Below are 20,834 nucleotides of genomic sequence, written 5' to 3'. Positions count from 1 at the left end.
AGTATTGTTATTAGTTAGATATAAGTAGGACACTTAAATGTTAATGAGATAATTACGAACTTTGTTATGCCGTGTATTGATCTCCTATTGAACATAATTAAAAGTCTATCAACCGTTCAGGTTTTTATCTAACATCACAATATACTGTCAATCATACTGATGGAACAATTAGTTGTACAAAGAGTCACCGCTTTTTTATGTTCTTTATTGGATGTGATTTTACAGAACTAGGCGATTGAGTTTTAATTGGGATGAGAATATTTAGCTTAGGTTTTATAAATGGCAAAAAAAAAAATATTTAGATACCTAAGAATAACGGGTCTATCGTTTGGGTTGATATTTCATATATTACTATTCAAAAATAGGATGTGACATTACTTATTGAAAGTCAAAAACTACCAACAATTCCAAAACGAATGCCTCAGACCTGAGAAGAATGTGATGAAGTTCCTTTTGATGTTTTGGTGATATGTTTACGTCTTAGATTAAGGATTGGTCTCCGGTGCGCTTCAACTGGATACCGCACTTCTTAAGAACAATAGATTTTTTATTCCGGCAACTATTACTTACTGATGATATATGATCCCAGTGTCTTTCTTATTTTTTGTAGTATTATTTTTTTAAGTTTTACCACGCAACCCGGTACTTTAGTTTCAATTATTGGCAAAGTTCAACTGAACATGTGGCAAGTCAACGTCACACATTGTTCGAGACTGGCTCGAGTAGGTACGCCCACTTAGGCATAGTATCTAGTTGAAGCGCAGCAGAGGCCAATCATTAATCTAATGTTTACGTCTCTATTGGTTTCAAAAGATGTCACATAGCTTATTTTTTTAAATAGAAACTGGTCAGCTTTTTTTTCGGTCGAAATATTCAATAGTCAACCTAAAAAAGCAAATAAAAAACGTGTTAGAAATATATGTAAACATAGTATTGTAGTCATACATTCTCTCCGTCTGATAATCACGTTATTAATAGATTTGCATATAATGTTTCTGGTCGCATGCTGTGTCAGCAATAAATGACTCCCGCTGCTGGCCCCAGATGTGACATCAGTACGAAGACAGTGGTCGCAACAGGTGTAATAAATAAGATATCGAAGCTCTATAGGTACATTTTGTTGTAAAAAAATTGACATGAAGAAGATTCAAGTTGGTATATTTTTTTTTCAAAATAGAGTTTTTAATCGATTATCGAGCGTCAAAACTACCACAAATATATTGAGAGACAACGGTTAAAATGTTACTTTCCTTAATATTTTCTCTAAATGATAGATGAGTAGCGCGAATAGCCCTCTTTTGCAGCGCAGATGCCAAAGATTAATATCGGCTGCATTTGCTCCATAATAATATAACATAGAACATAAAACTATAAAAAAAACTGTAGTATTTAATCCCTTTAACCGGGTATGCTTTAGATCTAACTCTTATTAGACAATCCTTCAATATTACAATTTGCATCAAGAGTACAAAAAATATAGCAGATTCCACCAGTTCTTTCACCTGACCGAATTAACAATACACATTGAAACAGGGCAGTACATTTTAAACTTACAGTAATCTTCCCTATAACGCGGTATCCTTATAAAGTTGTTCACATTATGCGATTTTAATAACGCTGGTCTTTTCCGCTTATAACGCGGGGATATCCCACATACTGTATATTTCTGTACTGTGAAATTTATAATGATATTTGTACAGTTCATAATTAGCTTAGCGTACGTTTGCACGTGTGTCAATTGTATTATTACAAAATTAAATTTGTTTTATTAAATTTTTGTATTAAAAATCTTAATGAAATAGTAAAACTTGGAAATACTTGTTACAAATTGTGATTTATAATTATTATTATTACGACTTACGAGGTCGTTTAAACGCGTTATACGGGAATATCCCTATAACGCGTTTTCCTATAACCCAAAACCACTCTGCCGCGTTATAGAGCAAATTACCGATATTTGGTTTTCTTGCTATTTAACAATATGTTATTAGCGCTTAACCAATCCACGATGTCAGATAGAATATAGTTTAATGTATTATGCGTAACTAGGTTTAGATTTATTTCGAAAATGTTACATTACCAAGTATAGTCTACTGCGTACATAATTGTATATTATATTCTGAAGTGTAATGTAATGATCGCGTCTTGATCGCGTCGGAAATTGATCAAATGTTTACCTGTTCTGTTTGAGCTAGGTTCTCTTTATGCAATTCATGGTGATACAGTACTATCTACTGTATCAATTCAATTTTCAATCTGATCAAATATCATAATTATAATAATACTTCTATGTACTTTTTTAAGCAATTTGTTTTGTTTTTAAAGTGATAACGCTCACTTCTAGGATTAATACACAAATAAAATAAGAAAAACAAAATTTTATGAACGATGCGGGTCTCGAACCCACGACCTCCGGCGTTCTGTGCCGGTGCTCTAACCAACTGAGCTAACCGTTCGAGTGAACTATCGTCATAAAATCATGTATGCTTTGTTCAACTCTCAGGTTGTGGCTTCGTCTACAGGATCTATTTTACAGTTGATAACCTGCTCAACCCCAATATTTGCATATTAGGAAATTGACTTGAGATGTCGCTCTTGTAAATCTAAATAATTTATTTTTTTTAATTTAATTTAATTAAAGACAAAACACGACCGAGGATGCTGATAATTAACCTCTCAAATGTCTTGACAATGACTGATAGCTTAGATAGTGGATACCCATGTTGTGCAAGGAATCGCTGCAATTCTGTTTTCTATAGAAGGCATTTATTTTCTTAAAATTTATTCCTTTAGAATTCTTTTTGATGTCATTTCTAATATACTAGATACTACTACCGATTCGGAAACAAATGGCGCTCTGAGATAGAAGAAGCGGCGCAAGAAACTCTCCCAGCATTCTTTTTTTGCGCTCTTTTCAGTAAAAATATACAATATTGTACAGTCATTTCTATCGCTATAAAATAATCATAATCTAGTCCCAGGCTATCCGATCACTTAGATATTCAGCTGTGGAGTAATAGGATTTACGACAGAACCTTTTTTTTATAATACATTTAAATTTATTTATAAATAATGCCTGAACAGTGGCTGGGACTTTATTATGTATATACGTGTGTATGTGTATACATTTACCACCTATTTTTTAATAACACCCTATTCCATTATTATGATTTTAAATTAAAATAAATGTTGGTGAATGATCGAAGTTTATACATGAGAAACGTGTTCAAAATTGGCAAGCAAAAAAATAAGAAGTTCTTAATATGTACATTACATACTAATAATAAAGGTACAATGGATTGAAACCCTTTTCAATGTTTTTTTTATCTTTCTCGTGCACTTGATTACACTTGACACATTACATGTGTGATAACAGCTCGGCGTCTGTCCGTCATGCGACACACATTGCTCTAAGTCCGTTACACTTGCGAGTCACACACGCCGTGCTTTATATTAATTATCTTGTTTACATCCTCTGTAATGTCAATGTTTTACCGTACACGGAGTACAAAATAAATATGTCAGCGCTTTTGTATTTAATAATCTTACGCTTTCTTAGTTAGTATATTATTCATTTTATCTACTTCACTAAGCTGAGAATCAAGTTCTTCTAGCTAATGTTATGACAATAATGCTATAAATCTATATATATAAAAATGAATAGCTGTTCATTAGTCTCGCTAAAACTCGATTGGCTAATTTTGGTCTTGAATTATTTGTGGAAGTCCAGGGAAGGTTTAAAAGGTTTGAATAAACATGAAAATCCCCGTTTTTATATAAAAACGACAATTTTGATTTTCCTCCGGCGTAACCCCGTCGTTCAGAAATCAAATAAAAATAATAGTTTAAAATGAATAACTAATTAGAATTTTTATATCTTTCTAACTTTCTGAGGAGGTAAAAAATAAACTTCCTTAAAACACGGGTAACACTTAAAAAAATGATTCCTTTTGTTTGTTTTAAGTTTATTTTATACAAAAGTTAAGGTCTTTTATTTATCGATTGAGGCAGTACGAAGTCTGCCGGGTCAGCTAGTAGACAATATATATTAGCCATGATTTATGTAATTTTAATTCCTTATTTCGAAAATGTGATGATATTGTATGAGTCATATTACCGTTGAATAGATATAATAATCTCAAATTAACCCTATACCTGAGTTACTATTAGCCAAAGAATAGGCCTGCAGGCATCTGCTTATAATGACTGCACATTAGTTTAATATGAAATTCTCAACAGCGCATCAATCCTTTGGAGCATCTTTATTGTGAATTCACTGTTCATTTGTGCTGTAATGGGCAAACGAGATAGCGAGCCAGGCGCCGTAATGACGGGTCGAAGGTACACTGTATCGGGCCGGCATCTCGTCGGGTCGGGATCGGGTCGCGTCCCGTTGTCACACCGCGCCTCCGGCCTGTACTCCAGCGTGCCGGTCGACCGGTGCCCGAGGGAGCTCTATGTTGTTCATTTCCTGCGTTGCCCGAGTCCATATCCAACCGGGGTTCATTGTCGGCGGTCATTCAGTTACTAAATATAATTTGTATCATAACTATTGGCTTACAATCCGGAAACAATAAAATACTGAGTGATTGAATCTCCATTCTTAATCTAAATAAGGTGAGATCGAGTTTATCAACAAGCGCCGCCTTATTGAAGCTGTGAACCCAAGGGAGATGTACGGGTCCGACGACCGCTCCCTGCTGCAGCTAGTTGACTGCGTACGTGACTTTTAAATCAAAATATCTTCCCGTACTAATTTCACTGATTCTTTAAATTGCTCAATTATTTTATCTCATTTAACTTAGCCTTTTGGTTTGGCCGTCAAATATTTTTGCATAGATAAAATAATTTACTTTTGTTTAGGTGTCAAAGTCTGTAGTGGCGGCGACTGTAGTCGGAGACTCTAATTGAAAGGAGTTCAATAAAGGAAAAGTTCGATTGACGCATCGTTGATAATTCTTGTAAGTCTTGTTCAGCTCTGAGGTTGTGGCTTCATCTACAGGATCTACTTTACAGTTGATAACCTGCTCAACTCCAATATTTTCATATAGGAAATTGACTTTAGATGTCGCTCTTTCAAATCTTAACAATTTGTTATTTTTAAAAGTGATGAGTGAAGTGACCCTCACTCCCTCCCTCACTTCTGGGATTAATTACACAAATTAAATTTGAAAACAAAATTTATGAACGATGCGGGATTCGATAATATTATTCAGTCAGAACAGAAGGTTTATTTTTAAATGGCCGCATTGTATTCAATGCCACATATCGCGTGTACGGGAGACATCGAGAGACGCTATCTTTTATCTTTCGCTTACATTGTCTCGCGTGACTCTCCTCAAGATGTTAAAAAATAATTGTATGGCAGAAAAATGCTTTATTTACCCCACCGAGGTGTATCCGATAACATCTAACAGACACTTGAATAGGAACATTTTCTCATATAAAAGATTTAAGTATTTCAAATTCCGGTTTAACTATTTAAATGGAATGGCATGTGTCTCGGGTAATTAATATTAATAAGACGTGATGGGCGGCGCGGAGCTCACGAATGTGGGTTACATGTGGTAAAACGGTAAAAGTAACAGATGACGTACTCAAACAGGTTTCCAAGTTTTTGGTCATTCCTGCCGCCACCTCTGCGGACAACCGCGTGACCTATGTAACACTGTTCATGTTTTTTGTGTCTGTGTGTGTGTGACTTCGCCAGTGCAAATTCGTTTTTTATGGTTATTTATATTTTTTTTTCTAAAACAAATTTGCCAAGTTACGTGGCCTATCTGCCAATGGAAATACCATAAGCTTTCCGTTTTTCTTCTATAAGTAGCGTCAAAAGTTATTGAATAGTGAAAATAGAAATTTCATGTCTATTTTCATTATTAACTTGGATATATGGATTTGGTACTAATTTCTTAGATTCTAAATTCTCTTTTTGAAGAAAAAAAGGCTTGCGCATAAGACAGAAGTGAAAACTTTATGAAGGCGAGATCAATATTACGAAATACTTTTTGTGCGACGTAGATTCGTAAAGTGATAAAGTTTACGATGTATACGAATAATTATAACTATGTACAGATCACTCTTGGAAATGTTGCTCTGACTAATCGCGCGCCTTTACTCAACTCGAGTCGACTATACTAAAGTCTCATTCAATACCCTGCAAATGAAGGGCTTCGTGTGCCTAACGAATAATATTATGTGCATAACATTGAACATTGTCGAATATCATTGTAAATTATATCAATTAAGTAAATTATTTTTCAAGATGCTGTTATTTTCTCACTATTGTCAAATATTTACCAAGTTTTCTAGTGCGAAAGAGGTGTGGTTTGTGAACGGTTGAGTCACCAACACATAACTGTAATATAATTTACGTTTTTCACTTCGCTGACTTAATGGACCCCGTTTTAAGAAATTATTTCAACATTACAGACAATTTGCCGCACGCCCGGTATCGGTCTCGGATGCTTTGCAGTTGTTCGAGTTCGGAACTCCGAGATTAACAATATATAGTTGCTACACCAATTGAGAGTATTCACATTTGATTTAAGTGCTTCCTCGGCGGCTAATAAGAGATAATGATGTGTTACATGTGAAGATTCACGAATTCCGATCGTTAGAGTAAGGTGCGTGAGGGTTACTGACCTGACGGCTACTCAGTACTCAGCTACCCGCCCTGGCGTCCGGTGCGACCTGATCGACAAACAAACAAACATTGTTAATTAAACTGTTCACACATGGTGATGCATGCGACTAGTCACTGTTGTGTCTCGTGTTGCATATACAATCACATGTCATGGCTGTTATTAGTATGGGTTGCATTATGATGTGTCGGTCAGTTAATACGAAAGCAAATACATTTTTATTATTGTGACTAGTTATTGCCCGCGACTTCGTTCGCTTGGAAATAAGTATTTAGGAATCTTGTGGGAAATCTTTGTTTTTCTAGAATAAAAAGTTACCTATTTATTGATCAAGGGTTATTATCTATTACAAAATTTCAACCAAATCCGTTCATTCACGCATACAAACTTGTGCTTTTTTCGAATAGCATTTTAGATGTTTTTATTACAATTAGTCATGGAATGGTATGAAAAAGGATTTCGGATCTATGTGTTATGTTCTAGGAACTTAAATATTAACGGTGCAGGAAAACACAGTGTGTAAACCTATGCCTAGAGTTCGGAGAGAATCGGTAGTGCCCCTACTCTCGACATGTCTAAAAACAGTTTTTTAAAACATAATTGATTTCTTTTTTATTTATATCGCACTTACATGTTAATTAATATGGGTGCACTTATTATCAAGTCTAATAATCAATGAGGTAAACGAAATATATTTCAATAACAATTATTTTTCCTCTTTGGTTGCCATCGCTACCAAGTTCTGCGATAAGAGTCCATAAGTCAGTGAGACCAATACTCATAATAATATATTCGTGAAATTGCATATTATTACAAAGCTACCAGTAACGACATTTAAACTTTTTATCTCGCCCACTGCAAAAATTCGTTTCAAACTTATTTACATCGAATGAATATAAATGTTATCTTTCGTTCTTTCATTATCAACATAATTTGCCCACGTCAATAGTAGATGTTCTCACCTCTAGGAAGTTTCTATAGCTCAGGTACATTAATCTATTCCCGTAGAGGCCTCTCGAACACCTCCAGATTTCTAGCAACGTTCTAGCAGTTTAACTTGGGGTTCTAAATTTGCGTTTGTTAACAGCAGTCGAGATCCGAACACGCGTGCACATGATTCTTGCCTTTATCGCGGCCTCATCAGGTGTAATGTCAAGATTATTTACTGGCGTCTCATTTATGATAATTTTAACCGGGTGTTCTGAGGAAGCTCGTTTGTATAAGAAAAAGAAAGTTAGGATATCATCCCCACCATCTGGATGTGTGGCGGTCCTCCACAGTGCGGTTTTCAAGGAGCTTTCTTCCACGTACTACAAAGCTGTGGAATGAGCTTCCTTGTGCGGTGTTTCCGGGACGATACGACATGGGCACCTTCAAAAAAAGCGCGTACACCTTCCTTAAAGGCCGGCAACGCTCTTGTGATTCCTCTGGTGTTGCAAGAGAATGTGGGCGGCGGTGATCACTTAACATCAGGTGACCCGTATGCTCGTTTGTCCTCCTATTCCATAAAAAAAAATGTGCTTATTCAACAACAATGTTTGAAACGTTTCGGGGAAATGTTATTGGAACTATAGCCCAGTGTATATATGAAACTGGTCCTTTGAAAGCTCTAATACGGCTTTACAGACATGTCCAAATATATGTTTTCCATATTAACCTTAGTAAGAAATATTGTATAAATATAGGCATTGAAAATTTTATTATAACCGTCTTAGAATAAGTTTTCTTTATAGATTTTAATAAGAACCGCTTTGAGCATTAATTATTTTTATCTGAATTACCTCTAAACAACTCGGCAAAACTTATGTGCATTCGTAAGCTCATATTTATCAACATGGTCTCAGTGCACCATCGCAGTGAAGCGAAATGCATCGTACATGTCAGTTATAGCATCAGCATTGCTCGGTCACCTTTTCGTCTTTTTTATTACTTTTTCTCTTTGGTTTAATTATACATTTGAATTCTACGCGTTAACTTCTATTTAAATCATCTCTGATCGCGTTACTTTACGTATATCTATGTATGTGTTCCTAGTTGGTTAAATTATCTGTATTGTAACGCTAGAGGTTAACGGACGTACAGAAAAACGCCATTCAAAACTGATTATTTGGTCCGGAATGTAATTCGATTAAATTTCAGTGCAACGGGCCAACGATCCGCTGTGTCCGCCGGCACAGAATAACACGATTTTTGGAGCAAGCTCGTACGTGATTTCATTTCTCATTGTCAACAGCGTTCTACTTTATTATGTATTAAAAGTCGATTAAGGAAAGTGACCCCATGTTAAAAACTACCTTGTGTGCTCATCATTGTGTTTAAAATTTATAACGAAATCATTTTATTGTATTCTACTTGGCTGTTATTAATACTTGTGGTGAAAGTTGGACTCCGGACTTTTTAAATTATAAATTTTAGATACAAGTACTTAATGTAGTGATCGATACAAATTGTCATTAGTTCTGCTACATAAACTAATTGCATCGTACCAATATGTGGTATGGACATACTACAAATGAATGAAAAAATCTTAGTTACGTTATTATATATACAATTTGTTAAGTTTTTAAAGTGATAAACCTCACTTCTAGGATTAATACACAAATAAAATTTGAAAAACAAAATTTTATGAACGATGCGTGACTCCAACCCACGACCTCTGGCTTCCGACCAACTGAACTAACCGTTCAAATGACGTATCATCATTAAATCTTGTATGCTTTGTTCAACTCTCAGGTTGTGGCTTCATCTACAGGAACTACTTTACAGTTGATAACCTGCTCAACCCCAATATCGTGGGTTCGAGTCCCGTATCACTACATTGCAATAATTACTTATTTATGTTACTTGGGTATATCAGTGTCATAACATCGTTCGTAGTTTACTGTTCAGTAACCTCGTAACATGCATTTAGTATAAATGCACAAGAAAACGTCATCGTCATTCACTAGCACTTGGCAGAGTCTTCGCCGCAGTTTCCTGTCCCAACCGCATTCTACTCACAAAACCACGCACAAAAACTAATTGACCGACTAATGCAAACGCAGAAATCTCCAGTGTACAGAAAATCACGGATATGTGAAAGTAAATGTTTTCATTGTTTGTATTCTCCGTCAGTACAGATCCCATTGGCAACTGTTTGTGTCATCGCCTTATTGGTGATATTGGCCGTGACGGTTGCCAAGTGGAACAATTGGGAAAAGCTTTGATGCGTTCTAATGAGGAATGCTTCGCCTCTTGTTCGGAATCCTTCGGCGCCAGCCTAATTGTTGAAGAATAAAGATGTACACAGAAGTCTTTGTGCGTACCATTAATATTTATGACTCAATGTCTATTTAGCGTATGTATGCTTTCTGGTGGATACGCACATTACTTTTTCTATTAGTTGTTTGTCGTGCAAATCCGTCTCAGTTCGAATATTACAAAAGAAACTTACTATTTTTATTTTGGCCATCAGCCATCTTACCTTAAAATCACTTTTGGTAAGCAATCGACTTAATTTCCAATACATCATTACTGAATTGCAAAATAGTTTTATTAAACATAAACTTCAAATATTGTCAAGAATATGACACTGTGAATTAAAATATGTTCCACAAAGCACGATACCTACTTTATAATAAGAATCCTACTTTCTCTTAACTACTCTCTTAAGGCCACGTCTATAAGAAAGTAAAACCCCATTATATTGACGCGCGATGCCTAGCCCTGTGTCCTGGTGACACACAAATTACCAAAGTATTTTTTTTTGGAAAACCTGTCTGGACACTCTATATGTCCATCGACAATTTGTGTACATTTAATTTATTGTACGGTTAATTTAATAAACTTATTTATTTGTCGCTTATTTTCTCTAAAAGATACGTAGGTTGATTTATGTTCTCTATTAGGACTTAAGTATTATACAGTCTAGTTGAATTTTCAACGTAAAAAGATGGCATTCGAACGACGACATTACGACCCGAATAGTATGCTGTATGTGGAACGCGGGAACGATAAGTACGGCTGTAGCCACTTGTTATCGTGTTGTTCAGGCTTGCCCTTTGCTCTTCACATTTTGCATAATGCGCTCTCAACAAATTATGTAATGTATGGATTAATATTGTTTATTTGCAGTTATATAAATGGACATTTTTGCTGAATACCTGATGTTATTATAAATATCAATAAAATAAATGTACAGAAACCAAATGATAGATATATAGAGATAGAGATGGTGTCAAAAAAGTAGCTATTAATATAATGAATCATCTAATTTCCAAATGTAACTTGAGAGATTGTCAGGATTTTTTGAATCTGAAGACGACATGATTGTTTCGAGACCAAGCCACAGGTAAACTTTGGACATTCAATTTAGGAATATTATATATCACACTGTCGACGGCTATGTTACAGCGCCATGTTGGCTCTCGGCATACTTTCGGGGAATCTCGCAAAAGGTCTTCGGCGACAATATCACGTTTTCCATGTTAAGAATGGTTTATTGAAGTCATGATGTGACCTTAACATTGTATTTTACGATTGTCTCGTCACTAGTCCAAGCACTGACATTTCAATCGGGAAGGTGAGCTTGGGTCGCGCCGTGAGCGAGGGCACGAAATACTATTCTATAGTGTACGCTAGTTTTAAGGTGTGACGCATCTAAAGACATTTGTATTTGTCATTTAATCTCAGAAATGCATCCATGAATCTGAGTGAACGACAAAGAAACATGAACTTTATAATCGTGTGTTTAAAATTTATTCGAGTGTGATTTGCAAGCGATCGATTATTTATAAATTCCCTGCAACATTTACTCGGATTTCTCGAATTGAATCCGGAAGCTTATCGGCGTTCAATATTGACTTAAATTTGCATCTCGTATTTCTACTCTTTACGTCGGCTGCTGGTGCTCACGATTTAACGCTGGTATTAATGCATTATTCAAGGATTTTCATTAGACTGTCGCTATCGGCGCAGGGAATCGCGCTCTCGTTAAATGTACGGATGGCATGACGTCCGATCGTATTGGTTAAGAGACTGGCCACGCGAACACATATCACCACAACTCAAAGGCGCTGTAAGCCTTATTTGCAGTTTTGCATTCTGCAATAACTTCTTGCACTACCTTCTTTTGTTTTCATCGGGAAATAATCACATATGGCGGAAAAGCTTCAAGCCCTTTAATTCATTCTTGCACAGCTATAAATTTTTAGTTTGCTCTATCGTAAAACCATAACAAATAGTTTTGTAATGTCAATGCACGAATGAATGCAGACGGCAATTGGTTCTATTGCTGTATCTTGTGAAATACATACATATAATAGTTTAATATAATTGAAGAGAAACTTGGTGTAAATTTGGATAAAAATACATCAAAGCTCAGATTGCAGTTGAACCTGTTTGTTTAAAACTGGTGCGGTTGAACATACGGAGTGTTGGACAGGTTTATCAACCCCGCAGTCCACATACGACTACCTGCCGGATGCGGTTTACTTTCTACGTTATTGAGCACACCACGTCCAGATGACATTAGCCCAATTTTGATACGCACAAAAAGCTCTTTGCTTCATCACATTCCATACTTTATCCTTTTCGAATTCGGGATGGTATTCACTTTATTCATTCCTCTGTAGTATCTACTTTATTGTAACCATTGTACTCTCAATTGATCGAAATGTGTTAACTGCACCAACGCAGAGATTGCATTGAGTGATTGTTATGTTTAAGTTTGAAATTAAGTGTCATGGTTTGTATATGCATGTCATAGATTTAATTTAGCCATTTAGCCCACGGCCCTGGGCCCGGCGCTTATTATACAAAGACACGCAACTCGTTATCTTGATTCAGGGACGACATTAAGACTGTTGGTGTTTACATTTATGTTCCGGACTGATGATTCAATTTCCCAAATGGACCATTACTATATTTATCAATGCAGTCAATTCGAATGCTGTGTTGTAAATTTTATAGACACTGAAACTTTATTATAAAGTACAGCGCTATAATATATATTGAACAAGATTATATTGTGCTGTTCTAAATCAGAATGTACTATAGTTTTGTTTTGTCTCTCTATCTATATCTAATATATCATGCTGATTTGTGAATTGCTATTAATACTAATGGAATCCGGGAAAAGAACTTTATTTAGTGTCTCTAGATGGAATTGTTATTATTTTTGGCCATTGTTTAATAGTTAACTAGTGAGTTACTTTACACTTAAATATGTCACTGGCGCAAACATCGTGCGTGAGCTGGTTAACGGTTGCCGAGAACTGAGTAAGTAGTTTAAAGTCGTATGTGGCATGATAATGCAAACAGTGTCGACTTCACGCGATTCAACTTCTGCTGTCGTATCAGACGCCTTTCTTGGACCCACTTTCTAACCTTGAGGCTACTCTACAAGTAAAAGTGCATCACCGGCTTGAGCTTAAGTCGTATACATTTTGTTATACATATTTTAGCATTCATTTCTAAAAGATTGGAGAGAAATAGTTACCTATTTACTCAACTGTTTAAGAAAGTTTGATTATTGATTTGCTTCGATATCACTATAACTGCTGTAGCAATTTCTTCAAAGTAAAACAGCTCAAGATAAACTCACAACTATATCCGCTCTGTTTATAACCTTTATAAAACTCGCACGATCTTAAAGATTTTCATATCAACATCCGCCGTCAATAGTAACTAATACGTGCATCATGCAAATGACTCTATCCGTGGCGTTCCGTTAGGTAGATCGCTGGTCGAGATTCGTGTGAAATAAAGAAACAGAATAATAGCGGAAACCGGACAGCGGCGCGAGAGCCTCGGCAGATGCATTTCTTTATATCAAAAAGTGCACCGCATTTATAAAACTCAATCAGGAAATACTTCGCCGTATTCGTACTTTGTAGTACTCATTTATAGCAATGGAAAAAGTTGTGTAACTACTACACTACTAGTTCTTTCTGTAGTTGTTGCAGAAGGCTAAGTGAGTTCAGGCTGTGTCTTTGTATCTTGAACATGAGCTCTTCCCTTTTGCGATATGTCAAATGCTTTCTCTCTTGAGACTATACTGTGACACTTTTCCTTTCTAAATCACTAATGTTGTCATCGCGATTAAAATCATTACGACAATAACATATAATTATGCAACAAGAAAGTGCTTCGAGATGAGAATGCTCAAATATTAGACACGATGTTTTTTGTTAATAATTAATTTGTTCTTCGCAAACAATATCCGTTTTTTGCGAATATTCAATTTAAATCACGCTTCGTCATCATTCTCTAACAACTTTTATTTCTAAACAAGGTAAAGAATTTTTTAGTAACGCGTCGGGATTGCTCTGAGCGTCGGCAATCTCCGCAAAAAGCGTAGCAGAAAATCTAATAGAGTTGTTCCAAGGTAGACATTTTGCAGTTTTCTATTTTTTAGCATCTCCCGCATAGACGGCGTTGAACGTCCGGGAATAAAGGGGAACCTGACATTACTGTAATAACATAGAACAAGCGGAGATGTTATTATTGTGCGCTCACCTCTGGCGGCCCGATGCTCTTTTTACACATTGTTTGTCGTTTCATGTGTCTACTTCCTACATATTGTTGCCTTACTTACGTTATGGCTCATAAAACCCAGCTCTGTTTACTTTAATTGCCAATGATGTCAAGAAAATTACAATAGCACATACATCAACATTCGAATATTTATATGGACATTGAATCAATTACTTACTTGCTGCATACGTATAAATTTACTTTTACATTAATTATTGTGGTAGCAAAGTATTGGCTAATGATGTATAATTGTCTACTGTAGTTGTTAGTGATAGGCCATGTCAGTTGACCCCTACGAGCTCCTTATTACGGTTCTTCTTAAGTTGCTTTATCATTAACTTTATTATTAACTGTATCTAATGTTTGTAATGTCCAGTTTTCCCTCTGATCCTCCTGATCAATGGATGTGTTGCATAATTGCTATTACAACTATCGAGCTCTGCTCAAACCTGTCATGTCGGCTATTCCTTAGCTGAACGATATATTTATTATAAGCATGTCTTTTCACCGCTTCACTATTATGTCAGACGGGAATACGAATATTTCTTCCATTACATATTATTATGTCGAGGAAGCCATTTGTTTCTTGGAATATTACATAATATTTTTTAACCAGCTTTTCAGAATGTGTTGTGAATGAGTCTTCGTTATTTTTTAAATGTAAAGTTTCAAATAAATGTAGGTGAATTTTGCGCGGAAGATATTGTTTTTTTTTTTCAAAATACCTACAATCTTTACATACCTTTACATATTCAATCACTTTTCCTGAATGACTAATTGGTTCATTGGTGGGTCCTTAACTATTGGGGCTTCAAACTTACAATTCGGCACTAAGCTTCCTCAAATGATTTCTTAACATGTGGTAGAATGGTCTTTGGAAAATAAGGGATGGACGATTATATTGTGTTTTCCTATATTTAACGGGTGCATAGGTTTTGTTAAATTTATATAAAAAATTTAAAAAAAAAATATATTAAATTGTTAGAACAGTTTTTGCCAACTTCCATGTGATCTATTATGTAGCAAGGGCCAATTATATGGTGTTTGCCTATATTTTACGGTTGCTTAGGTTTCGTTTAATTTATATAAAATTTATATTAAATTATTAGGACAGTTTTTGATAACCTCCATGTGATCTATTTTGTAGCAAGGGCCAAATTAAATGGTGTTTTCCTATCTTTTACGGGTGCCTAGGTTTTGTTAAATTTATATAAAATTTAAATTCAGTTATGAGAACTATTTTTGGTAAGTTCAATGTGCTGTATAATGTAGCAAGGGCTACGGTACCTAGGTAAAATACAAAATCAAAGTTTGAACGCAATGTTATATCAAGAACTGATCTTTACGAGAAATATGTAAAAGAAACATAAAATATACCTCAAGATGATAAATTCAATTTAAGAGGGAATGCGAATCATGTAGCAAAATAATGTACCTAACGTATTACAAATAAATGTACTGTTACCCCAACACTTTATGTGTATCGGCGAACAATGGAAAGAGATAAACACAAGAGCGGATTAATTGACAGTCGCGAAAATTATTTGTCGTACCGTTTACATTTTGTTGTAGAAATACGGTTTTGTAGTCAATATATAATATATATGGTCAATATTTTGTTAAGTTTAGGTGACTAATGATCGGTACCAAATATTGAACGAATGATCGAGTCGTGAACTTGTGATATTGTAACATTGAGGAAACATTTATGTATCAAGCTGAACACTATTAGATACAGACACTATGCCAAATAACACCGTTCGTTTACTGTTTCCATTATGTTGATGCTTCATGAAGTTAATAAAAGGGTTAAAAATTAATCAATTGGAATACTTAGTTAATATTACACTGTCGTGACGTAATAAGTTTATCTTATTTCTTTGTTTTTCTTGCACTTGAACTTTTTGTAATAAATCAGAATATATATCTTTACACTATGATAGCTTAGATAATTTATACGTCTAGATAGAGTCTCTTGCTGTAAGACTTAAGCTTGACAAGCTACGTCATACACTCGCGGCTTGTGCGACACTTATGTTAGTTCTTAGCTCAATTTTTTTCCAAGCTTTCAAAGTCTATCTAGAGTCTAGACGAATAAATGATCTAAGTATGATAAACGTGTCGTGTTGATTTAGTAATATTCGAATCGACCAATAAATCTGCACTCGACCAGGTGTGAACCAGCCATAATAGGTAGGTAGGTACCAATCTTTGTTAAGTTGTGTCAAGCGAAAAATCGAGACTGTCTTCCCACATAATTGGCGTGTGGGCCGCGCGCTATCAGGCCCGCGACACTGCCTGCTCGAGTGGCCGCCCACCGGCGTCGCGACTGCCGATTAGATAACGTCCGTCGTACTGCCAACTACACACCTCCACCTCCTTGGCTGCACCCGCACTCGACACTTCTAATGACTGTCCCGCAATTAACTATCCCGTGCTCAAACGTGTTCCATTCTTTATTAGACAGTTCAATACCTTACGATGATTTTTGTGAGAAACAAAAGGTTTTAAATTCGAATATTTTTATTCAAAATAGAATTTCTTGAAATCACTTATTGAACTTCAAAAGCACATTCAAAAATGCATGCGTTAGACTTGAGAAGAACGGAAACGGGATTTAGGAAGAACTCCATTCCCAATCTATGGTATCATTAAGAAAATCTGCTATAGTGACATTTACCACATGTTTTTAACAATTGTTTCCTTCGTAACATTTGTTGTGTACAATTTCTGGGATCATGTTTTTAAAGCATATACATCGCCCAGCAGGAATTATTATCTCGATTTAACCGAATAAAAGGCATTAAGTTTTATGTCTGTTCTCGGTGTTAACATTATGATTATGTGAATTTTTTGAAAATTTCCTAAGTTCATAAGCACATTTCATACATAAGATTATCAATTATATATTAACTATTGCCTATAGTTAAAATGTTAATTTCTTTTTTTCTCTCCAAATTTCTCTAGGATCTATGTTATAAGTAGTGTGAATATCCCTCTTTCGCAGCACAAATATGGTAAAGATTAATATCGGCTGCATTGACCCATAGTAATAATATATTGTTGGATCGTTTAGGATACAATACTGGCGAACTAGTTGTCCTATCTATGTCAGTTAATTATCTCATCTTTTGGACGCTAGAATATAATATTATTTGTTATAATAGACTGAGTTCTGCAGCATTGATATACGCAGAACTAAGTCTTTTAGCAGATCCTTTAATATAAGGGCCAGATTATAATTTGAAATCAAGAAATATACTTGTAGATTGCATCGTTTTGAACACCTCTCCGTTTAACAAAACAGAGCCTCTATTCATAAAAGTCGGAATTCTGCTTGTGAATCTCCATCAAGCATTCTTAAGGCTGAACAACATCTCGCCCGTGATCTGCGCACGTGTTTTACATTAACTTGATGATACTTTACAAGTACTTGTACAACAGTGCTTGGAGTGACCAGTGCACACGTCAATGACAATTATGTCGGTCTGCACGCAGCAGCGATGGTATCTTAGGTCGAGCTGTGAGACTTAAGCGTTTTCCCCGCCCCCCGGTAAATCCCTCGACGGAGCGCGCCCTTGCGCCCTGCGCGACAATTTTCTTAGACATTCCTCATTAGCGATAGCTCGCATTTCTTGTTGCCTGAGACTGTACTCAACGACTCCTCATTAATTGTATATTGCCACTATTTCGATAAGGATAGACGATATCTCCAGACGATAGTTCTGTTGTGCTGCTAAATGTAATTAAACTTTGTGATCTTAATATTATGTCTGCGAAATTTAACACGTCAACTATTCGACCGACCACAATGCATATTAGTACATAAGGGAACAGAAAAGGACACATTTATATGTAATTCCGCAGAAGAGCTCTCGAGGAGTGCGATGGAATCCAAATTCCACGCGGTAGTAGTCACGGGCAGATGCTATATTGGATGGTCCAAAAATATATGTTTATTCGATCTCTTTCGAAATAATTTTAGCCAAATCAAACGAAACGAAATCTACACGTACAAAGTGCTATACAATAACCACTTAAATCTATACTGAATTTGTAAAGGATCTGAAAGTTTGCTTTCGAAAACAATACATGTTATAGTAATCATAGAAATCAAATAGAAATAGATAAAAACATCTTGATTGAAGTCAGCATTGCAGTTGTCAGCTTGTACAACATTAATATTACAGTATATAGAATATGCATAATACATTTTTTGCTTAATGCCTTCAACGTAAAGTGCAATACTTAAAGCAAACCGTGGTTGTGATACTGATTGTATTCGAAGAATAGGCATAATTTAGTTTACGCTTACAAGAGCAAATCTGCACTGTAATTCTAGTGTTGTAATTCACTTTCTCGTGCGAAATACTAAACACCTTTAGGGCTTAGAACAAAACGCGGTAATGTAGTCTAAAACTTGACTATTAGCTTAGAATTATTGGTGAGGCTCTAAGAATAGCTGACTGCGGTCACATATTAATATCTTTAAACGAGCAATTCTTATTATATATATATAAATTTAGTATACAGAGGATTTCGGGGGCGATAAATCGATCTAGCTAGGTTTCAATTTATCCGTGTATTAATGTAAATTTCGCCACTATATACGAGACTAAAATAGCTCATGGGACATTGGGTGATCCGGAAAGCAGAGGGCTCCGCTTCGAATCCAGATGTCGTAATAGTTATTTTTTGTTCAAGTTTTGTACATTCTTAAAAATCCGAGCAAGGCTCAGTCGTCCGGATATTATCAGTTAAATGGCGCGAGTTTATCGTGATGCTGTTACGTTCGTTGACGAATTTCAGTGAAACAGCAATGTTTGCGGAGGCTGAACTCAATTAGCATTGGATCTTGTCGGCACTCGTTACCGGTACGTGAGCCAGTGCGAGATGCGACCCATCGTCACGACCGCACCGCCATGTTATCTTTAACTGTTTTCGACAGTGAACACAAACTTCATTAAGAGAAACTCGTACTTGTGGCTCCCGACTCCGACTTAATGATGTGACTGCGGCTTTTCAGGAAGCCATTAGAGGATAGAACTTGCGGGTGCATTCTTTGACTATTGAGTGGTATTTTTAGTGAAAACATTAACAATATTGCACGTTTACGAACTATCATTTAATTCCAAATTATTTATTTTAAAATGTTTTTAAAACATTGTTCAATTGCTCAGTAATGTTTTCAGTTACAATATTAAGTTTTACTTCAATCGGCCGTAAAGATTACTCGCGCACTCTTTTTTTTATCAAAATTATGAATCTCGTCCTATTTTTTCCAATTTCTAAATAATTTTGAATTAAATGACACTTTGTAAACATGCAATATTGTTAATGTTTTCATTAAAAATACCTCACAATCTGTGTTACCTTCAAGTGACGCCTAAACAAGTTTTACTTCAAAAATTCATTGACAATGAAATTAATTGCAATGTTGAAAATTGATGGCGAGTTGTCTTTAAGAGTGTTCAATAAATTAGTCAAATAAAACAAAAGATCATTTTAAGTTATGTTATTATCGGATAATTTATTTCCTGCTAATTTGTTTAGCAGTTGTTTTAACGAGCTTTGTATTGAAATTGAACACTATGAAAGTACGCATTGAGTATAATATGAAAGATAAACCAACTACTAGCACTACAACAACCGCAGGTAACTCTATTGAGACGGAGCCATTGTCTACACACTCGCAGATCATTTGCAGCAACAGTTATCTGAGAATGCTAGAGTAAATAGCAAGTCGTACAATTGTACGATGAAGTTAACCATTGCGCTGCGCTGCGGTGTAAAATAGCGGCGCTTTGGAGTAAATGACATTCCGCATTCACAGCACGCCCGCGGTCGCTCCGCCCGAATAGCAGACAAACGTCGCTCATATGTGGGTCACATACTAACAGCTGTGGGACATAGTCCGCAGAGTTCCACGGAGACATACTTGACTCGAGCAGGGGTCGGGCATTCTTGATAATGCCTCGTATCAACTTACTTCTGCAGTTGCATTAATATGGCGAGCTCAATGATCTCTTAATATTAAATGTCTAAGTTATATATAGGTACCAACTAAAGGAATTTATAATTTATTTCTCGACCGTAAATAATCCCTTTGAATTCAAAATTAGCTCGCAACTCACGTTGGATTCTCGTTTATATTTTGCTTTATTTTGAGCAGTGAAGCAAGTCGACCGGGTCGATACATTTGTTATATTGTTATGGCACTCAATGACCGTATTCATAAATGATCATAAAATGATACACGTGCACTACATCTGGTGGACATCTCAACATGAAAATCGCCGATGTTCACGGCAATCAGTCTAGGCTTTACAATTTATTTGTTTTAAATTTTGTAACTAAGACTCGATAGGAGACAACTCCAGCCTATTTGTTCATATAATACATCAGACATCTATCTGGCTACGTCATAGATATGCTGATGATGTCTATCCACTGATTGCAGAAACAGTATCTCTAGAAAGCTATGCGCATGAAGCTATGAAATTGCCTAGACAATTTTATTTTCGAACCAAGAACTTTTAATTTTCAGAAATTTAAAAATGTAACAAACTATAGATAATTTATGACAAAATCTATTTAAAAATTAAAGTATCGTCTACGGTGTATATCTTCTTCTACATCATCAGCCGGAGACGTCCACTGCTGGACAAAGGCCTC

The 20,834-nt window shown here is 35.7% G+C and overlaps 2 protein-coding genes and 1 non-coding gene across 4 annotated transcripts in view; 1 reads left to right on the top strand and 2 right to left on the bottom strand.

Moving 5' to 3' along the window:
- LOC126965681 (autophagy-related protein 16-1) overlaps positions 1 to 20,834 on the top strand; it is a 222,834-nt gene that overhangs the window by 59,196 nt on the left and 142,804 nt on the right. The gene's annotated exons all lie outside the window — the stretch shown is intronic.
- Positions 1 to 20,834, bottom strand: part of LOC126965668 (uncharacterized) — a 48,998-nt gene that overhangs the window by 19,779 nt on the left and 8,385 nt on the right. The window contains exon 2 of the mRNA XM_050809382.1: positions 6,646 to 6,693. The gene's annotated coding sequence lies outside the window, so the exon portion shown is untranslated. The remainder of the gene's footprint in view (positions 1 to 6,645; positions 6,694 to 20,834) is intronic.
- Positions 2,383 to 2,456, bottom strand: Trnas-aga (transfer RNA serine (anticodon AGA)). Its single transcript has one exon. It is a non-coding gene; the product is annotated as a tRNA-Ser (tRNA).

This window comes from Leptidea sinapis, chromosome 8 (assembly GCF_905404315.1).
Source record: "Leptidea sinapis chromosome 8, ilLepSina1.1, whole genome shotgun sequence".
Classification (NCBI taxonomy): Eukaryota; Metazoa; Arthropoda; class Insecta; order Lepidoptera; family Pieridae; genus Leptidea; species Leptidea sinapis.
This window is presented reverse-complemented; position numbering and strand designations above follow the sequence as displayed.